Raw genomic sequence first — 26,713 nt, 5'->3', positions numbered from 1 at the left:
AGAGGAACTGGAAAGAATAATCCTTTTTTTTCAAAGAGAAACTAAAGAAAAGAAAATATATACGTGGTCTCAAAGAACTGGAAGTTCTTAGAGACTCAAGAAAATAATCTAGACCACAAAATTAATAGCAGAAAATGAAACCGTTTTCCTGGCAACGGCACCAAAATTTGACAGGCTAAATCGCACTCCTATCAAAGATAAACGTAACGTTCACCAACTAAAAATATAGCAAGGGAAGTAGGGATTGTATCCACAGGGAAACAATGTTCTTTGTACTATTAAAGTAAAGGTCTAGACTACTGGAAATAGGAAAATGGTTTTTGGTTTGATAATTATAACTACGACAGAAATTTAATCGGGAAAAAATCAATAATAAAGGGAATCTAGGGCAACGGTTCACCACAAATACAGGCCAGGATTGGACAACGGACAACAACAATCAATCAATTATCATAACTAGGAAAACATGCATCTCTCGAATCTTATGAATTCCTTAGGAAATTATAACTAACAGGCTCTCGCTATGTACTAGAAACAATTCCTATCTAATAGCCACATACCAAGAACATTATAATTTATACCTCTCGGCGCATAATCTAAGATTCATCAAACTCAATCAAAATAGTCAGGCCGAACAGAAGTGACGAACAATTAAAACAAGCCATTGAAATTACAATCAACAATCAATAATTAAATCGAATCCAATCCCAATCATACATCCATGGATCCCCTAAACCCTAGAAAATAAACTACTCACACATATTTAGATTAAACCAAACAAGTACATTAAATGAAAGCATAATTGAAAGTGAATAATAAAATAAGAAACAGACCAATACCGAATTGAAGAACGAAGGATGAAATTTAAAGCTTGAAACTTGAATTGAATGATAAATGTAATAACCAAAGTTTAGAGAGAGAATAAAACTAAGTAATAAACTAAGAGTCTAAAGAATAAGATGCTGAAAATAAGATGTCCAACTAAATAATAAGGGCTTGGTAATTATAGTTTGCCAAAAAAAAAACAAACGAAAACCGGAAATAAACTAAAATCTGCGCTCCAAGGGTTGTCGTCGCCCGATTGGGCGATCTGCTCGTCAAACTACACGATCTCGTATCTTAAAACACCATATCTCCTTCGTTATAAGTCGGAATTAGGCGACTGACCACTCGTTGGAAATCTCTTGGAGTCTAAAATCAAACCCAATTTGAATCGTTGTATTTGGAGTTTTATAACTTGAGTTATGAACAAAAGAGTGGACGAGATTCAGTTTTCTACTTCTTTCACTATTCGCTTTGCTTGAAAATTCTTCCAACTCAATGTTTGTGCTCTCGTAAGTACATAATCTCTTGTAGTGATTCAAATGAGTAGAAAATTCACAAAATATAATAATTTCTACTATTATGAACTTGAAACTACAAACACGCTACAAGGAGCACATTAGTACTAAAAATCGCTCTGAAGAGCTCATTTGAAATCAAAAAGTACTAAGGATATATCACTTAGTCACCAAGTAACTTTGGCCTTAAGTATTAGTTTTCCTAGTCCTACTAGAATTGAATTTATTAAGTGTTTAATTATTGCTACAATTCTAATTGGTTAAGAATTTCAATCCTAATGGGATTGGTAATTGTTTTCCTAGTAAGACTCAAATTCCTTATTTCCTACCCTATAAATATGACGCTAGCCCTCATAATTTAAACACATCAAACACATATTCTTTACATATATTGTGTTCAAGGGAGAGCATAGTTTATAGCCTAACCCGAGTGCATAAAACCTTCAGTAATATCCTAGTTGGTTGAACCTAAGGCGGATCCGAACGTACTGTGGACTTTCTACGGAGGGGCGACACTTGGAGCTCTAAATACTTGTTCTTGTTCGGTTCGGGAGAAGCTAAGGAAGGCACGCATCACATTTTATATAACCTAAATTATGCTAATTGACTATGTGGCAATTAATTTGGATTCCTGGCTTTATGGTTTTTCTGCATGAATTATATTGTTTGTATTATTCATAACCCTACAGTGGTATCACAAGCCTCTAATTAATTCCATAATCAATTATAGTTAACATGGATTAACTTTTATAAATTTGGAATGAATTAAAGGGGTGATTAATTTCGTGATTTTATTAATTGCAAATTCGTGCGATTATTTAATTATATGTTCGCAGGATTTTTGGCAGTTTTGTCAATAATGGTAGGGCGTAAAACATTTTAATGGAAAATGATTTTCCCCTTTTCAATCGTTTCCTTCTTTCCTCCTTACCTCCCTCTTCTTTCTCCCTCTCAATCTTCACCATCCTCTCCCATTTTCCTTTAAGGTACCAAACAAAGGAAAAATAGTTAGGAATTGTGTTTTCGCTTGAAAAATGTTTTCCATGGAAAATCATTTTTCAAAGAAAACGTTTTACGCCTTACCAAACAGAGCCTTATAGGGAATTTCGCATGTAAACGACATTTTAAAATTTTGACAAAAATCAGAGATTTGATGTCGAACCCAGAATTCCTAAATTCGAAGCCTTACTCTGACTTTTCGGAGGTTTTACTTTTTTGAATGCAAAATTTGTAATTTTTATGATGCTAAATTAAATATTTGCGAATCTTGTATGTAAATCTTGAATTTATGATTGACCTACTGTATATGTTTAACAATTTTAAGGTCTAATTCTGTTAATTATACAAACTAATTTGTAATTATAATTAATTTGTTGAATTTCAAATAATTTAGAATTTGTTTTGAATTTCATAATTAATTGATAATTTAATTAGGATCATATGATTAAAAACCACCATACAATTTTTTAAAGTTGAAAAAATTTATAATTTTATGACCTAGATTTTAATCCCTAAGAAATCATGTATTCGAAAATCAATTTGACTAATAAAATTTCGATTTTCGCCTAAATTTAGTGAAATTAATATTGGTTATTAATTTGTTGTAAAATTTAAATATAAAGTTTTAAATTTTTATGAATCGTTCACAATCTTGCATGCACGAAGCAATGGAAGCTAAGTGTTACCCTTAAGGGGTGTTGCATAGTGCGGGCATGCGACGACGAGCAAGAGAGCTCGTCGCCCATGCGGTACAAAGCAACAAGCAACGCACGAGCACCCGCGCGCTGGCACAACGCCTGTGCAGTGTGTGCTATGCGGGTGATCGAGCAAGGCGAGAGGGCAACGCGTGCACACGCCCAATAGCGCTGGCGTGGAGGCAACGAGCGATGGATTTCGAGCCATGCGTGTCTGCCAGCCCCCTGTTGTGCCCATCAAGCGATGGCGACGAGGCATTGATGGTTACCCTCGTGCCATGCGCGCAAACCAAGCAAGCAAGCAACGACAGCTAGCGAAGGCATCAAGCCAATAGGCGTTGGCGAGGCCCTGGCTGTGCGATGGCCTCAGCCATGCGTGCGGTCAGCTCTTGCGACGCTGCAAGCCTTGGCGAGGCATGGGCCTTGCCTTGGCCGATTAACTTGTTTCGTTTTGTTTATTGCTTTAAATATGTCTAAATATTATGCATGAGATTGTGGCTTGATTATGTTGCATGATTAAGGATTTTAATTCACTTAAAATCTAACCAACATAGTAACTTAGTAAGAGCCCTAAGTTCCAAACTTTAAAATTGAGTTAAAAGGTGCCATTCCAAAATAACACTTACTTGGATAACCTTTACATCAATCTAGTAATACTTTTCCGCCATAGCGAGGTGTTACTTATTGATTCTAAAAGGGTAAGGTACACAATGTTGTCAGTACATTTGTCGATCAATTAGTGATAGTTTTCCGCCATAGTGAGGTGTCACTTTTGATCGTAGTACACAATTGGTTGTGAGTACAAGTTGATTTTGGTTGAACTCAACGATCTAAGTAAGGAGTATTTTTATGTCATGGAAAATGGGATAGGTTTTCCTAATAAGTTCTTAGACGTGCCTATCAACCAAGAATAGTTTCTAGACTATTAGCTAGGGATTTTCTTACCTAAAATGTTTTAGAATCAAGTCAAATCGTGCTTAATTTTTTTTTTAATGATTTTGGGGTCTTGGATTCACAGAACTAAATATTTCGAATAAAATGCCCATGACTTGTTTAAATTGCATGATTGCTTTAATTTTCAAGTTATTACTCATGATAAATGTTTAGACTTTGCATGCTTCAATGTATGTTTTAATTATTGTTTAAAATTAAATATCTTGCAATGCAGTAAATCCTTTTAGAAAGGTAACAATAAATTTCCTCGATTGGTAGTAAATCCAAGAACGATTCACGAAAATGAGAGAAAGTGAGCAATTTAAAATGTACGTTTCTTTTAGCGACTTTTATGGTTGTTTTGGGAGTATCAAAGTCGAATGGAAAACTTATTGGTGCTTGTGAATTCAAAATACAATGTAGTTTTGAGATCATAAAGCATTGAGTTTAACACTCAGCTTTACCAATGGTTAACAACCTAATATCTTTGTCCATATCCTAAAACGAATGGCCCAAGTAAGCTTTGCGAGTATTTAAGTGATTAATCAAAATCATGTTCATGCAAATGCATCCTAAATGATTAGTCAATTCCAAATTATTAATCCTTCGAATTATTCTAATAAAAAATTAATTTAATGAAAATAAAATTTCCTAAGAAATTAATCAAAAATAATTAATTTAAATAATTCCATTTAAACGACTCCCACCTAAACCAATACCGTTTGGACTTTTAATTTTAAATATTTTAAATCGCGGCCCGGCCCAAATAAAATTAAATAAAATAATGAAAAAGTCCACCGGTAGCCACTTCGTGCAAAAATAAGCCCAAAATCCAAAATTAGGCCTTGAAATAAAACGAAGCAAAAATGCATAATTTGATGCATCGTGGGCTAAGCAAGCGCCAAGCCGAAACGTTGCCCTGTGCGTCAGCCCTGCGGCACAAGGTGCAGGCCGCAAGCCCATACCCTGCACAGCAGCGCACAGGCACGATGTGGGCACCCGTGTTTGAGCACTACTCGTCGTTGTTTCTGCTTCCCTTGCCCAGCGCGCGCTGGCTCGCCGCAAAGCTTGTCGCGTCGTCATGCCTGATGTCCTGCGTGCATGTGTGCTCTCCCAAAGGGCTTCGCCTAGCACTGCGCACCCGCAACACAACGCAGGCAGCAGGCCAAGGCCATGCGTGTGCCAGCGCTGCCTTGCTGCCCCTGCCTTTGTCTCGTAGCCCATGCGCACATGTAGCAAGGCAGGAATCCAAGCTAACGCACATACAACGCATGGACTGCACCTCGCCTTGTGCAATAGGTTGCTCGTCCAAACTAAAACAACAATCCAATTTTGTTCTTCCGAAATGATAATTTGCACGATTTGATTTTTCATAATTTCAACAATTCCAATCGTTCTTAACTACCAAAAATAATTAAAGTGGGTGATTTAATAAAATTTCAAACAATCCAATTTATGAAATTTATAAATCTAGGCTAAAAAATATTCAAATTTAACGAACGATGAACGTTAACAAAACTTTGAATAACTTTGATAATCCAATCCAAACATTTAATCGTTCTAAACATTTAAATTTCCGATTTTTATCAAATTTGGTTTAGGTGAACGATTAAATTAATCCAATCAAAATTTAAATCCATTAATTTTTAAATAATCCATTTAAACATGAAATCATATTCCCCTTCTCTCCTAAATAAAATTTCAGATCTAACCAATTAATAAAATATTTTTCGATCTAACATCCATTAATCTAGGTTAAATTGGGATTAGGGTTTATAATTGAAAATTACTGAAAGAAAAAATTATCATAGGTTCATACTATTAAAAAAAAAGTAGGACAAAGTTTCATTAAATTATAAGTTGGTTCGATCGTATAATTAATTGAAAAACGTATCAAAGTTAATGATTTAATTCATTCAACAACAAAAACGCCCAAAATATCCAACTTCGGTGCCTGATTTTGACATTCTTTTCACTTGAGTTGATTTTAAAATTCCGCTTTCAATCATATTGGGTTAGAAAAGTCGAAATTCTGACACTTTACGAATACAACAACTTTTCAACAATTCATCCAATAATCAAGAAAAACATTCGAAAAGTCACGAAAACATTCAGAAAAATTTCGACAATATCACAAACATATAAACATGCTAAAAATTACTTAATTACATAAAGCTCATGATACCACTATAGGGGTTTACAGTTAAATACATAACATGATAGCGAGAATAACCCCAAAGCCAAGAAGCATATATTAAGTAAAAATTAAGCAATAGATACGTTTGTAGCGTGTTTTCCTCTTATGTCTACGAACATGAACAAGAAATCCAATTGTAGTTCCTCTACTTAGTTCACCGATACGTTCAGATCCGCCTTGACATTGATAGCTAAGATCCCATTCAAGGTTTTGTGACTTTTGGGAAGAACACACTAATAGAGGCAAAGAGAGAATTAGGGTTTCTCTTTTATCCTAGGGTTGTGAGTATGATCCATTAGATTGGAAATACAACAAGTGATAAGCAAGGAAATAACCCTTAGTGTTATTAAGCCAACCGGCCGAAGGCATAAAGCCTTCAACCGGCCAGCAAGCCCACGCGCGCAGCAGCAACGCATAGGCCATGGGCCTTGCTTGGTGTGTGCTGTTGGTGCTGTCTTTCTGTGCCCAGCCGCAAGGCCATGGGCCTGTTCGGCTCGTTCATCGGCGTTGCTTGTTCCTTCTCTTGTTTTGCGTCTAATTCCTTACGGCCATTATAATTCGTATTGTACGATACAATTAAACGTCTTACAATACGATTAATTGTTTCGCCTAGCTTACGAATGTGCGCATTAAAATATATGATTCCGATCCAATATCTTATCGTATATTTATGTTTTCTGAACTAATTTCCCAAAAAGATAAATGAATTTCCGATTCATATAATCTTGCGATCTGTTTTATGTCATTGATGAGACCTTGTAGGTTCGGACAAGAGTAAGCTGTGAGCCTAATAAGGATTAGAACTCACTAATCGGAAACATTGCTCCAGCTAGCTGTTCCGATCACTTGATCTTACTTACTTAATTATTCGTAATTAATCTGAACCTTGGATTTGACCAATGCACCTTGGGTGAAGGACATATTTCCTTCAACTCTAGGCCTCCCACGAGCTATTCTGATTGTAAGCGTAAGGGTGACCATCAGCATTCTGAATCTAGGCCCCAAAGGGCACCTGTTGAGCGTGTTGTAGCTGTGCACAAGAAGGACGTGACTGATTCTGCTAGAAGTCTCCGTCGTGAGAAAAGTAAGAAACAAGCGTGGGAAAAGAAGGCTCAAGTTCTTGTTGCTAAGATGGTTGAGACTTCGATTATGGTTGCACCTGTTTTTGTTACTTCCCCCATTCTCGAGACTGAGTTGGTGATTGTTCTTCAAGATGCTAGTGTGACTGAGGCCTTGGCGGCCATTGAAGTAAGCATAAAAGAGCTTATCATTTCCATAGACATTGATGTATGAGCGGTGGAAAAGCCAACTAAGGTGACTTCTGAAAGTGCCGATTTCTACAAGACTTTGTTTCTTGATGCGGAAGAATTAGAGTAATGTAATTCTAGGTACTTGTAGGGTGTATGTGCCCTTTTAATTTTTCGATGTTGGCTAATTAATTTTTTTTTGCACTTAATATTTTTTTTGTTTTGGTTTGCAAACTTGGTTAAATTCAATAAAGGCTTTGTTTTCTATTTTAGTCATTGCTTGCATACTTAAATAAAAAACTTCATTTTTATTTTTCTAATTGCTTACAGACTTACATAATTTTTGCAAATTATTTGGACCAAATCCGGGTTGGATTTCCTGCGTATCCGCCTTAAGTAAACTTAATTTAGAATCAGGTCGCGCGTAGTTCTAGCTAAAAAATGAATTTCTCGGTGACAAATTTAAACGAATAAGTTTAGGATGAAACATTATTGTCAAAATTGGTTAAGTTAAAATTGCACGAAGTTAAAACTTGCACGAAAAAAATTGGAATTGCGTATATATGTACCCCCCAAGTGTTTGATATTTTTCCATAAGTGTGCGGAAAAGTTTGAACACTTTAGATCTGGGCGTCAAAATTTTCTCATGCAAGAAGTTAGGCGCGAGAAAGTTCTTGTGCACAACTGCTAGCGCAAGATTAATCTCTCGCGCATTTGCCGGTGCTAAAATTTTCTCACGCACGTTATTTCGCGCAAGAAATTTCTCGCGCACTGGTTGGTTATGCGCGATATTCCTTTATATTTTTCATGTTACTTGTACGATTTAATTTGCAAATATGGTCGTACACTATGATTTTTTGAACGATTATTTTAGATGATTTCCGAATCTTTTTGGACTTTGAGTGTGAAATGCGTAACTTTCCGTATTTGATTTTTCTATTCTTTTATTAAGACGGTTTCAGAATCGGAATTAGTATGGGCTGGCTAGGGCTTTCTTTCTGTAGTTGTTAGGCAGGTGCATTCATTGGTTGTTTTAAGACTTTCTCAGAATGAAGTTTTTTTTCTTGCCCATTTGTACCTTGCATGGGCTCAACTTGATTTTACTTTTTCGTCATTTCTGGCTAATCTCCTACTTTGGGGGAGGTACGGGCAATGGGCCTAGCCTGCTAACTACTTTTAGACTTTGACTCAGACTTTGGGTTGGTTCTTGAAAAATTTTGGTCCTTCTCCGGTGACCATCTTAAACTCAATCCCTCATGCGTTGATCCATTAAAACGATTTGTACCATCTGTGCTTGATTTCTTCCGCCGTAGTGGGTGACGGGACGATTAGCTGGGTTGGATTGAATCCTTCATCTTGCAGGGCTAGGGTGGCAACAACAGCCTCAATTTGTTGAAAAGTACGCGTAAAGATTCACCATCGAAAGCTTCTTCGGCGTTAGATTTAGTGTTGGTGAGGTGAGGTGCCTCATCCAACATATCACACTCCTGGAAAATTTCAAACCCCGACTTTAATATGCCTTCCTGAATGACCGGTTCGGGAAAGCTATAGCAAGGTTGGTTTTCTCCTTTGCGCATAAATATACCGTTTAGAGTCCGTTGGTAAGGTGGCAAGAGAGGTTCGTGTCCATTTTTATCTTTGGCCTTTCGAGGCATAATTGAGATAAGCGTCGAATTATATCATCTTCCGTAGGCTTATAACCCAAGCCAAAGGAAGTCGATATGCTAGGTTGAGGGAGGTAAGAGAAAGCCTTCTCCCTTAGGCATAGTGGCATCCCCGAGAAGTATCCCAGAGATTGTAGTATGTTCGGAATTGAATGATCCGAGATGCATCTGGGTCCAGGTATGCTGGATCATATTCTTCGATGACTTGTACTGCTTTGTCTATTTAGAATCTGTAAAAGTCTTTTTTGGTGCCTGTGGTTTCGACCATAGAGCAACTGACATCGAAAGGTGGAACGTGAATGGCCATAGTCACTCGTTGTGGTTAAGTTTGACCATTTGATACAGAGTAGGAGGTTAAAAGTGGGTTTGATGTCCACTATTAAAATTCCGGAGTTCGTGCTACATATCCACTTTGAATGGTGAAGATCAATTTTGGCAAGCACTAGTCTTCTAGAGTTATTGTAGGCTCGTATGCCTTGGGTTGAAGGTCAAAAGTCATTGCTATTCAACCCTAGATATTGAGTAGTTCCCAGTGGGAAGACATTGATTGTCGAACCATTATTTACAAGTCCTAGTGGGATGTTATGACCATTGCATCCAACCACTAAGTAGAATTCCTTGTTGTTGGCACTTCCTTCTTTGGGTAAGTCTTTTGCAGTAAAAAATATTTCCCGTTCTTCTATGTCACTGGTCACCTGGTTCACCAACGAATCTGGTGAGATGTCTGTGGGAACCGAAATGTGATACAGGGAACGAATTAGCTTTTCGCGACGCTCTTTCGAAGTGCACATCAAGTCCCAAATGGTGTTTTTTTTCTTAGGTCCTTTTGAGTTGCTTCAAGATCGCCACAGTGGTGGGCAATGCATTGTCCAAACGTTTTCGAACAGGGACACCGTTCGCAGGTGTCAGATGGATGTTCGGTTGGTATACTCTTCCAGACCGAGGTGAGTTAGCAACTTCGGTTTCTTCTGGGGTAGGATTGAAGGGAGATGTCGTGGACCATGTCTCATTAGAGTAGTCTTGGCCTGTGGTTTGAGCCAAATAAACGTCTTTGGCGTCGTCGTCCCATATACTGCATATTTCACCAGTAGAGCCTAATATAGGCGATTTGGCGAGAGGTTAACCTTGAGGCGTTATGCAGATCATAGGTTCAAATGGTACGCTCTCAAGGTGGTCTAAAGAAATATGACAACAGACTAAGGGACTCTTGTTGTTTCTATGTTTGTTAGCATTAGGCAGAGGGATTATTTCATCCTCTATCATTTCTTGGATGGTATTCTTTAAGTGCCAACACTCTTCGGTATCGTGTGTAATAGCCACCTCGAAATCTTATTTTTAGATTAATTTCAGTAATTAAATTGAGCCTAGTATATCATACGTGTTCATGTTGCACCTAATCTATTTATTTTGTTTATTTCTCTTTTATAAACATGAGTCTAGTGGGGACTCATTAGAGGATAACCACTAAAAAAAATTGGGATTAGTCATTTGAGATTATATAGATATAAGTATGTTATTTTCTTAATTATATTTTGTTCTTTTATTATGTTTAGAATGGGTAATTGTAGACACCTACTTTTGTCCCCATTCCCGAAAGGGAAGGTTCGATGATGAAAACGTAAATCTCCACTTGACAACGCATCTCCTATAAAATAACGAATCTCAATTCCCCTTTTCATTTCACCCGAAACCTGCTATTTATAGAAACCTGCTATTTATAGAAACCTGCTATTTATAGAAACCTGCTATTTATGGAAACCTGCTAAAATAGTAACTGCCGTAATGGGTAGTTGTTAAAAGTGGCAAGTCATAAAAGATAGAAACCTGTCAGAATTAGGTGTTGCACTCCAACATAAATCCTAAATGAGATAGAAATTGCGAGAAAATCCTATTCCTAATACGATTCGAAAATAAGAGTTATGTATTAATTAAAATCCTAACGAGCCTAGAGTTCGTAACGGGCCCAGACGCATTCCGTCGTAAAATTAATACGCACTAAAAGACTCGATTAAGTCTCATACGCTCCGGATTCTAAGAGTCCGAATCTGACAAAGAAACGGCCAAAACATCAATTTCAACGCCCAGCCCCGGGCGCTGAAATTGCCCAGATCCTATTTTCAACGCCTGGCTCTGGGCGCCGAAATCTTCGGCGCCCAGCCCTGGGCGCTGAAAATACCTGGGACGTGTTTTTTCCTAATTCCTCGTGGATTAGAGTTCTACAATTCTATCTTTCCACGAACTCTTTTCTATAAATAGGGCCTTAAGTTCGACGTGAAAAGGACACAACAACACACAATTATTATTCTGAGTATTGACTCTAAACCCCTAAGCCTAAGCCTCACGCTACAAAACTGATCACGCGTTCTGTCGCAATCGATCCATAAATCGAACAGAACGTATCCTGTCCCATAATTTGAGATTCGTTAAATAAAATGAGAAATAGCAAAGTTAAAGTGGTTAGTTTTCTGAGAACCGTGACGCACCTCTCAAGGGTGCGTCGTAATGTGTCCCTTTTCCATGGTTTAATTGCTTTCCTCGCCCTTTTATGAACTATTAAACTAACTAAAATCTGATTGTTCGATCACGCTTAATAAATATGATATTTTTGGGAAATTGGATTATCATGCTAGGTCCCTTAAAACAATCTAAATCAGATAATCGCGTTCGATCTAGTACTATATGTTGATTGTTAAAATCAACTCAGATTAGTTTAATAGTTAACGCATGTCCCTTCAATTATTTATGCTGAGCTAGTAAGGATATCGTGCCTCTGGAGTTATCGAAGAGCGAGTACTCCTCTCGGTAGTTACAGTCCCCAAACCCTCAATCTCTACCCTGCGGGTGTACGTTGAGCGATCCCCACCACCAGGGATCACAAGGGAACCTACGGCCGTCGTGGTCAAACATAATTGCACTCCCTTTATGTCACGATAACCGGATTTTGTCAGTTTTTCTCATTGTCATTAAAAACTGAATGGCGACTCCTATATTACAAGTCAATTGGGTGTAAACTCACAGGAAAGCCAATTACACATGATTTGACAAAAAGAAGCGTCACACCCACGAGGGACGAGGTCACGCATTAGTAAATCTAAGTCAATTTGAAAACGGTTTATATTCCCGCAATTCTGGAAAAGGTGGCCCTAAAAGCCTAAAGCATATGCAAAACGGGCACAAGTATATCTTGACGCCTGCACCCTGGCTTCCAGCAAATCCTTAGACAGCATTCCAAAAATCGTAACAGTATTTTGATTCACTCATGTAATCCTGTACGAACCCTTCTATAAGTCAACCTACTTAGGACACCTCGGATTGTACACAGTAGGACTCGTTTAAATAATTTTCAAATGATTTTTAAAGACTTCTTCGAACATAATAAAGTGTCGTTGGTTTAAGCTAAGTATGCGTTTATCTCGATATTGCAAGTGAGTCAAAAGATTTCTAAATATGGTTATGGGTAAAGAAAGACACCTAACTTTTGGTCAAGGCACACTTCAACATGTGACTACCTTGACCATGGCAATGTCGCACAATACGACATTTACAAGAGAAGTAGAAAATCACTACTCGAACGTACCTCGCACTAAAACGAGTCTGGTTCAAACTATTCGTGATCCATGTCACCATGAATGCATAAAAACGTATGCCAAGCATTATAGCATCAAGCCAATCCCGTAGCTACAGTTGGGGGCTTGAGAAAAACACTCTAAAAATGCTCGAAATGACGATTTTATCGCAAATTCTCGACGCTAATGCTATACATACGTCATGGGGGCACAATCCTAAGGTTTGATCATGTAAAACGAACCGTAGAATGGCTACAACCCCTCCCAAATTCTAAACACTACTTAGAATACATAAAGTCACCCCACTAACAAGGGTAACTGAAAATCGCGAGTCACCAACACTCCGATCAAACTACTGCACATAACGCTCGCCCTACAAGCGCCCGTTACACAGTCTACCTCGTTCCAAAGCAAAAGCGAAAGAAAAAAAAATTAAGGATAAGAACTGTCAAAATATGCCCAGAAATCATTTTCAACGCCCAGAACTAGGCGCCGATATCTTTAACGCCCCAGCCTGGGCGCTGAATCTTTCTGCTAGCCATGTTTTGCCCAGATATAAAAATAAGAAAGAAACACCTATGAATCCTCGCATCGAACGAAGTAATAAGCCGTGCAAACCCACGCAGAAGGTGCTACACTTGTTCGAGCACCTGAACGAGGCGTGATGAAGTACTCCAATGCGAAAAATAATAATGATATCCCAACACCTGGAGAAATGTTCTAATACATGAGGTTAGGCCACACAAGCCTACATCGCACCATAAGTTCAACTATCCCACGGTACAAGTCTAAAAAAAAGAGAGTAAGGCATATTGCACTAATGCGGGCACGACCAAGAGTATGAGGCAAAGACTACTTATCTTCCAAATTCAAAATGCAAGCCACACGACTTCTACATTAAGGATTAAAGGTAGCAAAACATTACCTACCACGGAAGGGATAGCTCGCACCTACACGAGCGGAACCCCAAGGCATCTTTCTCGAAAGAACCTACCAAACATCGTACGCCAAAAGGAAGCATCCCAACATGCATACTTGGGGGCTCCAAGCTACGAAACAACAATAGAAAAATAAAAAATCTCGAAGCAAATGTTTGAACAATCGAAAGGGCACGATGTTTTAGCCCACTTCATGGGCCTGAACCCTATCAAGCTTCTAAGCAAACTATTCAAAATCAGTCATTGCTCAAAAAAAAAATGATTCAAGCAAACTGATTAATGGACCGCACACAACGGCCATTCTATGAACGCTCGTTCGCACATACATATCATCATTCTAAGTATCGAACATTCACGAACGCGTTCAAAAGGAAAAAAATATACAACAACAAGAGCGGTCAAAGTCTTATGCCTCAAGGTATGTTCCTCAGGCCATATAGACTCACCCAACTATCGCAATACCTGTACGCCTTAAGAGCAACAGTTCCTTAAAATAATCGCCCCAAAGCGACAAGCACCGTAGTCCACCAATCGGCTACGGCTTCTCAAGAAAATCATCACAAAAAAAAGAAAAGACAAAAGAAAAGAGAATACATAGAACTTCCAATGAAATAAACGAATGAACAAGAGGCCAACTGTGTCATCAAAAGACCAGCCCAAACAACACTTTCAACGCCCCACCTGGGCGTGAATTATTTCAACGCCCAGGCCTGGGCGCCGAAAATGAACCCAGGCTCAAAATACAGCTCTGACTTCTATAGGACCCTGCCGTATCCACTCGACTCGAAAATTTCCGATTTCTTTACTGAAAGTCGCACCTCACGACTTTGTTAAGAGTAGCACACCACTACAAAGATCGCTCGCACTTACGAGCACGATCCCAAACACGATCAAAAATATTACAAAATGCGTAGGAACCTCTTTGACAAGAAATGACCGTCAAGCACGAATGCTTGGTGGCTCGAAAGAAAAAAATATATCTAAAAAACAAGTATGCAAAGTTAAAACAATATTCCCAGACTACGCTGTACAAAGTCCCGTGTTTGGATAATCTCAAAAGAAAAAGAACCGGTTTACGACCTCAAGACAAAGGTCTCCGTTGATACTTATACATGGTCCCCCAATCAAGGACCCAGGTAGTGGCAAAATTGAGCCGTAAGGACTAGCTCAAAACCATGAAGGAAGATGACCACAAGACAATGGTCCGTCTAAGCACGTTGCCAACCCACATTCAGGTTATAACTAAATCCGAGCATCCCTCGAAAGAATTCGCTCCTACAAGAATGAACAAAAAGAAATTCTCAAAAAAAAAATCACAAGAACAAATGAAATAGGGACTTGCCCACCTCAATCAGGCAAGATCACGCCACGAACCACGCGAGTTCCAAATCAAGAAAAAAACAAATTCAGGGACGTCCACCCTCAGCGGACAGGGCTCGCCCACCTTCAGCGGGCGGGGTCTGCGTCACTAGCCGCGCAGGTCCTTAGTTTTCGAAAAATAAAGTCTTCAAATTCAAAACAGGCTCGCCATCTTCAGCCCGCGGGGTCTACGGCGCAAACCACGTAGGTCCTTATTTTCAAAAAAATAAACACAAAACAAATTTCAAAAATAGATTCGTCCACTTCTATCGGACGGGGTGTCCACCCTTAGCGGACAGGTTCGCCATCTTTAGCCGGCAGGGTCTACGTCACAAGTCATGTAGGTCCTTATTTTCAAATTTCAAAAACAAGATTCGTCCACTTTTTCGGACGGGGCGTCCACCCTTAGCGGACAGGCTCGCCATCTTTAGCCGGCGGGGTCTACGTTACAAGCCGCGTAGGTCCTTAGTCGCTGCAGCGATAACTTTTTCTGGTTTTCCCTTTTGCAAAAATTAAAAGGATTGGTTTTCCGTTTTTTCCAAAAAAGAGCGATGTGCTGGATTTTCCTTCGTTTTACGTCCCATAAAAAAAAGGGGGTTTTCTCGTTTAGCTAGCCCTGAAAATGAGAATCTTTTAAAACGTTTTTACCTCGTGATTGGGCTTGGCCAGGCCCAATTACACTTTATAGCTTTGATTTCGAAAACATCTGTAGCTACTCCCAATGACAAAGTGAGGGAGTTTCTGCGCACCTTTAGATCCTTCTAATGACAAAGTGAGGAAGTTTCTATACTATCCATTGACAAATCCCAATGACACGTGAGGGATATGTCGACACTTCAAGTGATGACCCTTAAGTCAAATGTTATCACTCGGGGGCTCGTGAGACCCTCGCCAAAACAGGTCACTATGGCTTGTGCGACGCACTCCGTCTAATACTTTGACCATCGTCTTACTCCAAGACTCAGTCAAAGTGGGGGCTAACTGTAGACACCTACTTTTGTCCCTATTCCCGAAAGGGAAGGTTCGATGATGAAAACGTAAATCTCCACTTAACAACGCATCTCCTATAAAATAACGAATCTCAATTCCCCTTTTCATTTCACCCGAAACCTGCTATTTATAGAAACCTGCTATTTATGGAAACCTGCTAAAAATAGTAACTGCCGTAATGGGTAGTTGTTAAAAGTGGCAAGTCATAAAAGATATAAACCTGTCAGAATTAGGTGTTGCACTCCAACATAAATCCTAAATGAGATAGAAATTGCGAGAAAATCCTATTCCTAATACGATTCGAAAATGAGAGTTACGTATTAATTAACATCCTAACGAGCCTAGAGTTCGTAACGGGCCCAGACGCATTCCGTCGTAAAATTAATACGCACTAAAAGACTCGATTAAGTCTCATACGCTCCGGATTCTAAGAGTCCGAATCTGACAAAGAAACGGCCAAAACATCAATTTCAATGCCCAGCCCCGGGCACTGAAATTGCCCAGATCCTATTATCAACGCCTGGCTCTGGGCGCCGAAATCATCGGCGCCCAGCCCTGGGCACTGAAAATACCTGGGACGTGTTTTTTCCTAATTCCTCGTGGATTAGAGTTCTACAATTCTATCTTTCCACGAACTCTTTTCTATAAATAGGGCCTTAAGTTCGACGTGAAAAGGACACAACAACACACAATTATTATTCTGAGTATTGACTCTAAACCCCTAAGCCTAAGCCTAACGCTACAAAACTGATCCCGCGTTCTGTCGCAATCGATCCATAAATCGAACAGAACGTATCCTGTCCCATAATTTGAGATTCGTTAAATAAAAGGAGAAATAGCAAAGTCAAAGTGGTTAGTTTTCTGAGAACCGTGACGCACCTCTCAAGGGTGCGTCGTAATGTGTCCCTTTTCCATGGTTTAATTGCTTTCCTCGCCCTTTTATGAACTGTTAAACTAACTAAAATCTGATTGTTCGATCACGCTTAATAAATATGATATTTTTGGGAAATTGGATTATCATGCTAGGTCACTTAAAACAATCTAAATCAGATAATCGCGTTCGATCTAGTACTATATGTTGCATATTGTTAAAATCAACTCAGATTAGTTTAATAGTTAACGCATGTCCCTTCAATTATTTATGCTGAGCTAGTAAGGATATCCTGCCTCTGGAGTTATCGAAGAGCGAGTACTCCTCTCGGTAGTTACAGTTCCCCGAACCCTCAATCTCTACCCTGCGGGTGTACGTTGAGCGATCCCCACCACCAGGGATCACAAGGGAACCTACGGCCGTCGTGGTCAAACATAATTGCACTCCCTTTATGTCACGATAATCAGGTTTTGTCAGTTTTTCTCATTGTTGTTTAAAACTGAATGGCGACTCCTATATTACTAGTCAATTGGGTGTAAACTCACAGGAAATCCAATTACACTTGATTTGACAAAAAGAATCGTCACACCCACGCGGGACGAGGTCACGCATTAGCCTCGTGCTTTTTCGACCCCCTCACAGTAATGTAGGAGTTTTATGAAAGGGGACAAATATATTCTAAGGAATAGAGTTGTCATCAAGTCAATAAGAAAAATAAATATGATTTTTGGATTGGAGAATTATGCAAATAGCTTTGGATTAAGTAATAACCAAGGGGCAAGCTTGGGATTTCACTAAGTTAGTCACCCCACCAACTATACCAAAAAAAATCATTTGACTAAAACCATTCCACTACTCTTTTCCTCTCACTCCCGTACAAACTCTCAAGAAACAAAAAAAACATGAAGAACCCCATTTACTAGTAGTGTACTCTTCCTCTTCTCTCGAAATTTTCTTCGATTTTCCTTCACGAAATTTAACATGCAATTTGATATTCTATTCGTTGATGTTCATACTAGGGTTAGGAAGCAAGAAACTTGGAAAAGAAGTGCTAGAGCAGCCCCGAATTGGTGAAGAATCTAAGCTTGGTAAGTCAGATTTTCGGGTTTATTTTCGGGTTTTTATTGAAGGAGTGAAATGGTATTAACTTGGACGTTTTTGGATAATGATAGGACCATCAAATTGAAGTATAGGAGAAGATCTATTGAATTCAACTAGAGATTAAGGTACACAACAGCTACTACTAATGTTTTCATGTTTTAATTGGTGTGAGATTATAAGATGAGTAATTTTTTTTACATGCATGTGTGATTTGGTGACTTAAACTATGTTTTTCAAGTTTGTTGAACAATCTATTGGTGATTTGAATTTATGGAATGAGTTATATGATGTTGTAATGAGTTTGATGGAGTTGTTGATTGTTAGGTAAATTGTTAAATGTTTTAATTCGATTTTTTTCTAGTTCAAATTCCAATCCCGTAATTTGCTGGACCAGTTCTTTTAAGCAATTTACTCAATTTAATTTTGGGCGTTTTTAGCCAAAATGCTATTTCACAAAATTTCTTGGGGTTGAAATTTTCTTGAGGATAGGCTCAAGAAATGTACGATTTGGATTAAATATATATGAAGAAGTTATGTCTAAAAAATGTTTCTGTTCATACATTTTATTTTGTTTCCCGAAATAAACTTTTAAAAATTGATTATTAATTAAGCCACTGATTTTCATATTTGAAAATGAAACCAACCAGGATTTATTCTATTTATTAGACAGAATAAAAGTAATTTGACATAAGATTTTAAAATAAATATTTACTTATCTACTTTTGAATTCTTAACTATATGAACACAGAGGAGGATGATTTAATTTTATTTTTATCTTTTACTTGTAATTCCCTAATCTATTTTGAAATAATAAAAAAAAATTATTTACAAATGTCTATATATATATATATATATATATATATATATACACGACTATATCTTACCTATGGGTCTTAAAAAAAAAGAACCTAGAATAATAGATATTCGTTGGAAAGTGAGTGCAAGATCTTTTCATATACTTTAATTAATTGTTTTACATTTCCCATTTTAAATATTTTGATACCTTAAGTAGGTTCTCGTTATCGAACTTACTCTAAACTATATATATATATATATATATATATATATATATATATATATATATATATATATATAAAAGGATTTTTCGTAATTTATAAATATATTTTTATTATATTTATAAGGATTTTTAGGAATATAATTGCATTTATTGGGAATTAAATGTATTTTATTTTTAATTAATTTAATTATTAGTTAATTACCAAAACCGTATTTTTATTAAATAAATTCAACGAATTTATGTAATCGAAATTTTTTGGGTCGTATTTTGAAAACGAATTTAATTTAATCGAAGGCCAGTTAAATTCCATGATCAAACCAACAAGGCTTGCAAGGAATTAATATTAAACAAGCCCGTAATTAAGCAAGCCCAACCTTATACCCTAAAAACTAGCCCATGAAGGGATGAGAACCTATAAATATCCCTCCCCTTCATGAGATCCCCAAACTTTAATTTCTGAATTCTCTCTCTCTCTCTCTCTCTCTCTCTCTCTCTCTCTCTCTCTCTCTCTCTCTCTCTCTCTCTCTCTTTTTCGTCCGCCCTTGCTTCAGCCCCAAGGCACGAGTGCTTTTCTCGTGTCCTTGTGCTCGTGTGCCCAGCCGCGCCTAACGCGCACCACACCCGCTGCATCCCTCTCGCCCTCGCTGCCAGCACCCAACGCTCTTGCACGCTGATGCTGCTGCTGTGTGCGCTCACCTTCGCGTGCCCCTCTCTCTCTCGCCCAGCGCCCTCGCCCTCGCTCACACATAGCGCTGCTATCGCTGCTGTGTCGTGCGCTGCCGTCCGACGTGCCGTGCTCGTGTGTGTTGCCTCACCGTCACTCCCACACAAACAACACATCAATTGTTGTGTGTGTGTGTTGTTGATTGTTGATAATCAAATTGTATACTTTCAAACTTTTCAATTTCAGTTTTAAATTGTTTTAATTATTTAATTGTGATTATTTAATTATTTGGGTTATTTAAATTGATTGGAACGGTAATGAACACCGTGTTTTAATATTTAGTATTCGAATTGATGAGATTGGTTTTCATTCAAAAGAATTATAATTTTCAGATTTCAAGGTTAATTAAAGTGTCAATCTTTAAGGTCAAAACATGATTTTATTAATGATCTAATAGTAGGATTTTAATTCCGATCGTTCAATAGACTGATTCGCATAATTTAATGACGATTTAAATTATGGGAATCAACTAAAATTTTCAGATTTGTTATTCAGCTTTAAAGTGTTGATTTTAATGATTTTAATGCGAAAAAGTCAATGTTTTATGCTAGGACTTGAGTTGACTATTTGAGACTATTAATTTAACAAATAACGAGTAATTTCTAATTAAACCCAGGGTTTTAGTTTCTTAAATAGTTGTTGGAAATTTAGTAAACATGATTAATAATTAAGTTTCTCCTTTGTGTTTATAGGAGTTGATTTCTAGTGAGTCCTGATTCGCACAGTGGCCCCCGTACTTAGATATTCCAGGTACGTACAAGACTAGGGTGACCACCCATCCCTTGAGGACTTTATGAAGTGTATTGAATGCGAATCATGTGAATTTATGTGTTGGGAATTCATGTTTGATGTGTAGACAAGCATGTGAGAATTGTTATTGAATCTATGTGAACGAGCATGTTATGAATTGATTTATGCTTTATAGATTCCGTTGAACTATCATGTTATGGAATTTTATAATCGTTAAATTATGTCAAGCATGTTGTTCAAGTTGGTATGCATGTATGAGTGCTGCGCATGCAAGTTATTATGATTATGCTATAGTACGGGATGTCTAGCATACTTTGAGCCCATTGAATATTGCCGGAGTGCATCGTTTATTCTACCACAGGGGTAGAATATGTTTAGAGAGTCTATGTGAATTGAACTAAGGACAATTCGTGCTAAGGGCACACCCCGCTTGTTAATGGGTAATGTCGGGTTATCTCAAACAGTGTTTTTGAGAAGGAACAATGGGAGTTATTTCACTTGAGTCTGATGTTTGACCACAAGTCCTAAAGGATTAAAATAAAGTGTCATTGTTGAATTATGTGTTGGTGTAATTGTTGAATTAATTGTGAGTTATGTCTTTGGGTTGTGTCTTGAACATAATATACTAATTAATGTAAAGTGCAACCCGAATGAGCTTCAAAACTCTTGGAACGTATATACCTCGAGTATGAACAATGGGGGGAGTCTTGCCGGAAAACTTGTACTACTTGAATGATACAAGACGTTGTTTCATTCTTTCTTTTTGTGCCGTTGTGCATTGGAATTCCGTCGGTATGGCCCGACTGTCGGTAGGAGTCCGACTTATTATTATTTGGTGTATGGTTGGCTCCCATCACCCTTTTCTTTCCTTTTGAGGATACTTTATTTTACCCGTTCAAAGCTACTTCTTTATTAAACTGGGAGTCAAGAGTCGTGTCAAGTGTCGAGTCTTGTCTCTATGTTTATTTGTTTATTTAATGGCTTTTGCATGTGGATTATTAATTCGTTTAGTGAAGCATGTTAGGATATAATGTTATTCTAGCTTGTTCGTACTCAGCTTTCGCTGACTTTGTGCTTCATGTCTTTTGGTCATGGCCTTCGCCTTAATGACCCTATGATGATCCATCACTGAATTTGCGTTGTTGGGGAGTAGATTTTAATAAAGCAGGTTTGTAGAGATAACTTGCGGGAGAAGTTATCATGAGAATCGTGTTTGAGAATTTAATTTTCTTCCGTATTTTATAAACTCTATTTAATTTATAGTCATAACTACTACTTAATTTATTTAGAGTATAGTTAATGGATTTTAAGTTATTTAATACTTGGGTTTTGGACCTTAGTGGTTCCAAGTTGTTAATTGACCATTAACTATTTAATATGTTTTGAAAGTTGGTTATTTCCGCAGCGTATTTCTAGTAAATAGCCTTAACCGTTATCACGGTGGCGGTAATATCTTGGTAATTCCTTTATTTTAAGTTGGAAAATGTTTTTATAAAAAGCAAGGAATTATTAGGGTGTTACACTCACATACATTAGTGACGAAGAACATTTGTATTGAGCGTGGTGCTCATTTATATCAGGGTGGGGGTACCCTTAGGACGCGTCCTGAAATCTTGCAAGCATATAGTAAATAGGAGGGTGACGACCCCCACCGTTTAGAGACACTTGGTTGTGGTGACCTCTCTCTAATCGTGTTCACTTTCCCCAAATAAAACTAAACAAAAGTGTTTATGTTTACATTAAGGGTAATTGTATTAAGTTATAAATTCAAACTTATGTTCAGACACCTATTATCATTTTATTAAAACGTTGTGTACTTAGCTTATGCTGATCCGTGATTATTTTTTTCTTTCCTTGAATATGTCCCGGTGGGGCAGTTGGTTGTGATTATGCAGGTGATTACTGATGTCATAAACACGGATGTTGGGTGAATGAAGTGTAGATAGCTTTTGCTATTAATAGGTGTAATATGACTTGTATATGTGGTGGTATCCATTTCCGGCTTGGTGGTGTTTTGGAAGATCTTTGACTTGCTTTTGGACTTATTTGTATAATATTAGTTTATGACTGTTAAGTTGTATTGAAATTTCCAACAACACTTTGAATTGTATTTATTCCCACCCCTAAGCCCGCGCTTAGGGTCAAATCCAAGTAATAGCTCGTCTGATACCTCCGGGATTCCGCGTTAGACTATTAGTCCAATTTTTAAGCAGGTGTTTTGAGCGGGCTATTACATTTGGTACCAGAGCCAAGATTTATTTTTTTTATTTTTTTTAAAACAAAAAAAAAGAAACAAAAACAGATTTGAAAATGTCGTAAGTGATGTCTACTAGGTTAAGAGGTAATCGAAATTGGTACTTTAGGTACTTTATGTTGACACCTAGTATATGATGAACGAATATCGATGTACGACCTTGGAGAATGTGTATTAAGTGTAGTGTGTATGAAGTATGATGAAAGTTTAATATTTTCGCATGCTAGCTAAATATTTACGCTGATATGGGTGACTTGTTGTGTGAAACTTTACAGGAAGTATATATATATATACATATATACATATATATATATATCGGTTATTTCATGAAATGCCCCCGAGGTTTCACGAAATTCACCAAATACCCCTGCGCGTTTCAAAATACATAATATACCCCTATTTAAACTTAAAGTGCACCAAATACCCCTAGACTTAACGGCCGTTAGTGCTCCGTTAGGATTACTTTACCTTTATACCCTTACTCACCCAATATTCTTCTCTCTCCTCCCCTCTCTGTTGTTTGACCCGTCTGCCATCATCTCTCCATCATCTCTCCATCATCTCTCTGTTTTTTCTTTTTCTTCTTGATGATTTCAACAGAAAAAAAAACTTGCACAATTTTTTGCACTATCTTCCTCATATCATCATAACTCTATTTCTCCCAAAACCCAGTGCACTATCTTCCTCATATCATATCATCATCATCATCATCATCAATCCCATAAACTCTATTTTCTCTTTAAACCTAAAAATTTTGTGGGAGAGTAATTTCTTACCATTTAAATTCAAGCCGTTACATAATTTCGTTCAAATTTGGCTCGATTTCGTTCAAAATTGTTGAATTTTGAGTCGATTTTGCAAGCCTAACCCTTGATTTCGAATTTGGGGGTTTTAATTTGTTATTTGTTTAATGTAATTGGGCATGTATAATTGATGTTAAACACATGTATATACTCATTTTTCTTATCATATAAAAGAAGCAGCAGCAATTTCATAAGGGGTCTGATTTTTGTTGCGTGATATAGGAGAGTAGCTGCAGCGACTAGAACTAGGGTAGAGTATAGATTAGGATAGAGGAGATGAATAGAAAGCTGAATTAGTATCTGCAGATTTTGAATTTTGTTTTCAGATTTTGATTTCTTTTGTGTTTTGTTTTTATTTTTCGTTCTTGAGTTGCGATTAGGAGAAGGAATAGCAGCAGCAACATCGTAGGTAGAGGATGAGCATCAACAATTAGCATAAAATTAGAGAAATTAGAAGTTCGAATTAGAGGCCTAGTGAATCCATTCTTTCTAGTCAATCTTGGGCATATATTTCACTGTTTATAGATCTTCCAACAATTGATGATTCCTACCACGGTATTGACATCTACGGCTACCAAGATGAGCTAGAGGTTCTGGGGGTTGTAATTGGGTTTGAAGAAGGAGCCCATTTTGTTCTTCAGTTTACAGATTTGCCATTTCTTCGGGAGATAGAGTCTCAATGGAAAGATATTCTTCAGTTTACAGATTTGCCATTTCCCGATGAAATTTACTATGGCAACCGCGTATCTGAATATGAGGATGAGCTGCAAAGTATTGAAGTAAAAGTTTCTTAAGTAGAGGTTTTCCCACTTAGTTTGGAATCTCTGTATTCACTCGTGGTGCCATCATTTGTAAAGAGATATTACAAATTTTTACACGAGTATTCCAGGGATATAATAATTCCTGATGAAGCTCACAATCCTCAAGTGTGGATACCTGACCAAAATGATTCTGACAAAGGCCAATGGATAAGTTCAAAGGTCGGCATAGGATACACTGATTATGATATGGAATTGCTCCCTTTATTTCCTCGAGCATTTGGTGTAACTGAAGTTCCTGATTAGATCATTATATGCAGTTATGGCGTAGCTGGCTAATTGGGTATTTGGTGCAAACAAATTTACAAATAGGTGTATATTGTGCAAAAAGTTTATAAATAGGTGCATTTGGTGAATTATAAACATGACTTAACGGAGGACTAACGGAAAGTCAAAATAGGGGTATTTGGTGAACAGTACGAAAATAATAGGGGTATATTATGTATTTTGAAACACGCAGGGGTATTTGGTGAATTTCGTGAAACCTCAGGGGCATTTCATGAAAAAACCGTATATATATATATATATATATATATGCGTGCGTGCGTGTGTGTGCGCGTGTGTGTATGTGTGTTGGTTGGATGTTCTATAGAATGAATTATTTACAAACTCGTTGGATTGTTGTGAATTTGATCTTGCAGATGGCTAGCAGGAGTAACAACGATAGCGAAGTAGGAAGTAATGTAAGTAGCAGTGCACCTTATGAGAAACCAGTTCCTATGTTTCCAACACCAGATATTTATCGTGCAGATGAAAATGAAGATATTAGGGAACATATGAAATTTGTGTTAGAAATGATTGAGAGGTATAACAAAGACATGAGACCTTTCAATAGCCAAACCCTACGAAAGAGAGGCTGTGAAATGTGCTAGTTTGGTGAAGTCTTTACCAATCACGGGACCTTGGAAAGAGTTCAGACAAGAGTACTATTGGACTGAGGTGTACCCAAATGCTCTAAATATGGCATATAAGGATAATCATGATGATGTGGAGTTTAGCTGTACGAGAATAGAAGATATCAGGGGGGATATGTCAGTAAATGATTTGTTGAAGAAAATCTTTGATGTATATGATAAGGAGGAAGAGAAAGAAGCAAGAGAAGCAAGAGCTAGAGTTGATAAGCTAAGAGAGATAGAGCTTCCTATAGGAAGCAATTTGAGAGAGGGTCATCTAGTAAAAATATATCATCAGGAGGAGGAAGTAGGAGATCAAGCTCTTCCACGCCTCTTAGTGTCAGTTCTACAGTAAGCTCATTCGAGGACCAAGTACACCTAAATCCTAATTATGAACCTGAGCCCACTCCAGAGAGAAGTTTTGATAGTGGGTATGCCCATGATCCATACAGATTGGATTAGCATGAGTGGAGTTGGAGGGCGGAGATCGTTGAAGAGAATAGTTGATGTTTATCTTACCTAGTGTATGCCTGAGCCCTTTTGTTTGGTTTTCTTTTCTTTTGTTGTTATTTTAACTTGTCTATTTTGTGTTTTCCTTTCTTATTGGACCTTGTTATTGAAACTCTAAGTAGTTGTTATTTCAAAATTCCTTTTCTAGAGGAAGTTAAGGATTACTGGAAGTATGTAGCTTTGAACCTATAAGGTTATTTATTCGTGTATGGTTACCCACTTTTAATATGATGTGAGTTATATGCATAACATACTTGAATGCTTGATAGGTACGAAAACGAGATATAAGTTTGTGATTTTAATGTTTAGTTTTCTATAGGAAAATGGTTAGGGAAGCTAGTGACCCGGGAAACCAAGAGGGATCACCCCATGTCACTCGAGAAGATAACGAAAAGACAAAGTACCTACAGGAGATGAATGCTAGATTACTAGCAATATTGGAGGCGCAAAACCGTCAAAAAGAGGAAGATCGATGAGGAAGCCAAGTTCTACAAGAGGTTAGCGGCCCATAAGCCAATAACTTATGATGGTGAGGTAAATCCTATAAAATTTTAGAACTAGATATCCTACATGAAAAGGATGTTGGATTGTGTGAACTGCCCACCTGAACTAATGGTGAAACTAGCCTCATTCGATCTAGAAGGCCAAGCGGAACTGTGGTGGAAACCCATTAAGAGTGTAGCCCAACAACCCGATTTCGCCTGGGAAAAATTTCAATTGCGACGTTGCGGGAGACGTTTTACCCACCATCCCTTCAGCGTAAAATGGAGAATGAATTCTTGTTTCTTCACCAGGGTTCGATGTCGGTACTCGAATACGCAGCTAAGTTTATGGAATTGTCTCGATTTGCGCCGGACTTTGTGAATACGGATAAGTTGAAGATGACCCGTTTCTTTGAAGGACTCAATTTTAAGTACCAAAAGAGAGTGGGACGCTACTCTAAATTTCAAGAGTTGTACGATCAAGCTTTAGAGAAAGAGAGGATCGATCAAAGGGAACAAGAGTTTATTAAGAGGAAAAATGGAGGTAGAGTACGAGAATGG

The 26,713-nt window shown here is 37.7% G+C and overlaps 1 long non-coding RNA gene across 2 annotated transcripts; it reads left to right on the top strand.

Moving 5' to 3' along the window:
- The first annotated feature begins 17,644 nt into the window (after window positions 1–17,644).
- On the top strand, window positions 17,645–25,898 carry LOC110800953 (uncharacterized). 2 transcript variants are annotated; one of them, XR_002536808.2, is made up of 5 exons: window positions 17,645–17,721; window positions 17,819–17,887; window positions 17,972–18,025; window positions 20,335–20,392; window positions 24,909–25,898. It is a non-coding gene; the product is annotated as an uncharacterized lncRNA (long non-coding RNA). The 2 variants fall into 2 exon arrangements; XR_002536807.2 differs by having other exon boundaries at window positions 17,647–17,726.
- Window positions 25,899–26,713: the final 815 nt, after the last annotated feature.

This window comes from Spinacia oleracea, chromosome 5 (genome assembly GCF_020520425.1).
Source record: "Spinacia oleracea cultivar Varoflay chromosome 5, BTI_SOV_V1, whole genome shotgun sequence".
Taxonomy (NCBI): Eukaryota; Viridiplantae; Streptophyta; class Magnoliopsida; order Caryophyllales; family Amaranthaceae; genus Spinacia; species Spinacia oleracea.
This window is presented reverse-complemented; position numbering and strand designations above follow the sequence as displayed.